This window comes from Phaseolus vulgaris, chromosome 2 (assembly GCF_051622355.1).
Source record: "Phaseolus vulgaris cultivar YP4 chromosome 2, ASM5162235v1, whole genome shotgun sequence".
In the NCBI taxonomy this organism is placed as follows: domain Eukaryota; kingdom Viridiplantae; phylum Streptophyta; class Magnoliopsida; order Fabales; family Fabaceae; genus Phaseolus; species Phaseolus vulgaris.
The window spans coordinates 17,978,177-17,982,784 of NC_143499.1; positions in this window are offsets into that span (position 1 = coordinate 17,978,177).

The following is a 4,608-nucleotide window of genomic DNA, read 5'->3' on the forward strand; positions in this document are numbered from 1 at the left end:
ATTTAAATTTAAATCTAGATCAGTTGATTAACTGTTAGAAATCACAATCACTTAATAAAAATAATATTATTAATAAAGATAATTATTCTGGGATTGCATGAAGTAATGATGAAAGAAGGTTTCAAATTGGATAAAATAAAAGAAAAATGATGGTTGAACAACCGCAAATGTCTTGCTCCACCATACAACCGTTGACGTGGCAAGGATAATAATATTTTATTTTTGTTGTGGGGCCCAGTAAAAATTTATGAAAAGATAATATTTGAGTGTCCTTGGTCACATTGTAAAATTAGGTTAGAAATTGGGGCTGCACTTCTTTCACTTTCTTTTTGAGTTTGTTGCCGTTTTCCCTCTTCCCCCTTCTCCACATCCTCTTTCACCTTCTCCTCAAGCTTTCTCTTCCAACGTTTGTGGTGATCGTGGTGGGTGTGCCTCTTTTCACGATGGTTGGTCATCGTCGTGGGTGTGGCTGTTTTGACGGTGGTTGGTCGTGGTGGTGGATGCACGTGTTTTCACAATGGTTTGTCGTCGTAGTGCGTGCAGCTATTTTGACGGTGGTTGGTCGTGGTGGTGAGTGCGCATGTTTTCAAAGTGGTTGGTCGTGGTGGTGGATGCGGTTGTTTTGACGGTGGTTTGTCGTGGTATGAAGGAACTATTTAGGTGAGTTTTGGTTCTTGCAGATGAGTTGAAGATTGGGAAGATAACAAAATTATTATTTGTAACATGTTTTCTCCTTTTTTTTCATATTCTTTTGCCTTAACTTTTGGAATTTTTGGGTTGTCTAATGTTTTATTTCAAATTTATTAGGCTTTGAAGGAAGTGATTTACACATGTTCACTTGTTTATTGTGCAGATGCCAAATAACAGTCCACCAAGAGTGCTATGGGGCAAAACATGTCAAGGATTTAAATTCTTGGGTTAGCAGAGTAGGTGAAACTTCTGATGTTGAGAGAAAGTGTTGCCTTTTCCTAGTAAAAGGCACGTCACATTAGTATATTTGGAAGTCTGAAAATTTTTATTTGCTTTTGTGTCTATTTTTTGCGATGTTAAATTATTTATGAATGTAGTACACAGTGGATTCAACACTCTTAGTTGCATTTATATGTATTGAACCAACCTTAATTATATTTAAAAAAACGTTTTACTTTGGTGGATAATCAATCACAATATTTAATGTTTTGCCATTCTTGTCCATTTTCACATTGTTAATAAATCCTCTTATAACTTTATAACTATAATCCTGATACAAATGCTATAATGGTTATCTAGGAGTCCTAGTGTTATGAATTTGCAATTTGCACCAACCTTGTTTTTTCTTTCATAGTTTTTATCTTTAATGATCAGTGTTGTGATAAAGTGCTAATATGCTTTAACTATATCGAAAACACTTGCTTTTTAGGTGGTGCTTTAAAGCCAACTGATGTTGAAATGTTGTGGGTTCATGTAATATTTGCTTGGTTTCAATCTCAAGTTGTTTTCCAAAACCATGAGGTCGTGGAACCTGCTGTAGGAATCCTTAAAACTTATCCTAATTCATTTGTGAAGGTAAGATGGCTAAATGGTGATCTTGTTTTTATACAGTTGGTTTCAGTTAAATATTGTCTGCAATAATGATTGACTGATTCTAAATTTTATTTGACTGGGAAACCTAAATGAACCCAAATACATTTTGTTGTGTAAATTTAATGATTTATTTATATGCTTATTTTGAAATTGCTTTTGGATGATTTGTCTGTAAAAAGAAATTTCATTCTTCCAAATGACTTTTTGTGAAAAAGTAAATTCCACACCAACAATCCAAAATGCACCATATAATCTTCCATAATCATTTTTCATTTTAGTTCTCTAGTTGTTCACGAATATGGTTGTGGTTTTTCTTATGTAATAATACTTTTGCCTTCTTTTCTTTTTTTTGCTAGACTATAATAATGAACTCATGTATGTTTCTTATCCTTGAGACTGCAGACTTGTGTGATTTGTAAACAGAGTCGTGGTTCATGTATAATTTGTTACAAGTGTGCTACATATTTTCATGTGATGTATGCATCAAGCGTCGGATACATAATGCAAGTAACTTTTTTCTATTAAATGTAAATCATGATCTACTATGACCTAACTTCTTTTCCCGTAAGCAATTGGAATGAATAGAACAAAATTTTGCTTCAGTCAACTTACCATTTAAGCATCATTTGCATTGATGATGAAACACATTATTTGTTATGACACTAAATATGAAGCACATTAATTGGTTGCATTGTAATATGGTTTTCATAAGATAAATTCTATTGTAGTTATTTTCACATTATCAGCAAGTATATATCTTGATTTTTCATCTTATATAGTATTTTTTGCAGCTTGTGGACAATGAAGACAACAATGATAATATTGCAGACGAATGAAGTTATATATTTTATGTACAAAAGAAAATTTAGACATGACATGATGTGACTTGCACTTTTAAATTTGATGGCTTGATCACATTCTTGAAGATAATGTTTTTTATTATGTAATTTGAACACCATTGAAATATATCAAATCTGTGACTTATGGATTCAAGAACATGCAAATAAATTCTTGGATGATAATTGGACTGTGCATAAAATTATGAAGAAGTCACCACATAAAACGACAGGGGTCTCCCTTTACCTTCACACAGTACATTTCAAACTCCTCTTACAATATTTAATTACCTTCACACACCACATTTGAAGGTCGTCTTAAAATATTTAATTACCTAACTTCTAATGACCTTCACTTTACTTCCATCTCAACCCTCACAACACCAAAGGAGAAGATGCAAATAATTTCTTGGACTATGCATAAAGTTTTAGAGAGGTCACCACATAAAAATGCAAGGGTCACCACTTACCTTAACACACTACATTTGAGGGTAGTCTTAAAATATTTAATTACCTAACCTCCAATGACCTCACTTTATTTCCATCTCAACCCTCACAACACCAAAGAAGAAGATGCAAATAATTTCTTAGACTGTGCATGAAGTTCTGAAAAGGTCACCACATAAAACTGGAGGGGTCAACACTTACTTTCACACACTACATTTCAAGCTCCTCTTACAATATTTAATTACATAACCTCCAATGACCTCACTTTACTCTCATCTCAACCCTTACAACACCAAAGAAGAACATGCAAATAATTTCTTGGTCTGTGCATAAAAGTTCTGAAGAGGGCACCACATAAAACTACAGGGGTCATCACTTACCTTAACACACTACAGTAAGTGGTGACCTTTTGTAAGAATAAGTGGTGATCTACTACCAACATTTTGCATAGTGATGTAATTTTAGAATTTTGAAGTTGTGTTGTTCTTGTGTGGTGTGGTGCAGTGTATGCGATGTGTGTAAAGTAACCCCAATGGAGTACACGAAGGTCAAGTTCTATAATACCACTGTTAATGTAGTTATTTAGTTAATGATAGTCACATTAAGTGGTGATCTGTTTAGAGATAAGTAGTGACCTGCTACCAACTTTATGCACAGTGAAGTAATTTTCGAAATTTTGAGTTGTCTTGTTCTTAGGTGGGGTGGTGTAGTGCATAAGTTGTGTGTAAAGTAATCCTAGTGGAGGAAATGAAGGTCAAATTCTATAATATCACGATTAATCTAGTTAGTTAGTCACAGTCACATTAAATGGTGACTTGCTATTAAGTTTTTGCACACCTAAGTAAGTTCAAAAAAAATTTGCTTTGTTCTTGTGTGGGGTGGTGCATGAGGTGTGTGCAAATTGTAAGGATTGAGAAAAATAGTCTTAGAGTAGAAGTGGTAAAATTAAAATGACACGAGAATATTTTATTTTTAAATTTAAAAGAGCATATAAATAGAAATTCTGTTATTCAGGTTTCATTTTAAAAAGAACCACCATCTCTCTAGAAAGTTCTTTTTCCTTTCCTCTCCCTTCTCTCTAAGATTCTGGCTTCCTCGCTCATCAGTTCGACGATCAGAGTCTACCATCAGACTCCTGACAGTGAATACAACAAGACTGGCCGATCAGAATTTCTGATAAAGTAAGTTCATTTTTGCTCTTCTCTTTGAGTCAAATTTTGAACTTGTTAGGTTGTTTTTGTCTTTGCTTTCAATGTGACCCTTTTAGCTTCAAGGTTAATCTCTGTTAGCTCAGGGTCCTAATGATATAGTTAGATTTTTTATTAGGACTCTGTGGTGCATGTTAAGTTACCTTTAAGTTTTTGGTGGATTTGGAGCTCTTAGCAAATACCCGCTAAATTTCAGGTAAGGGAAGCTAGCCTTAATTTGCAATAGAACACTAGGCTAGAAGATCTGGATGTGAGGGTGACGTGGTCACCAATCTCAAGACATAGTATTTTCAGGAAAGAAAATACCGTGTTAAGATTGTTTAGGATGTGCATTGACTAGGGATTCGTCTAGAAGGAGATATCCTGACTCTACTGAGATAATGGAATCATATAGATAAAGTTATTCAGGTGGTGAGAGTCGAAGGAGGTTCATATGAATGGGTAAGTTGTTTGAAAGATAACTAACTTGACTTGTTATATGAGTTAACCTCGTTTTCGCATAATCCAAATTTTTTCGTGCAAGCTAAAATGGACCCCTTCAGCACTGCCCCGTT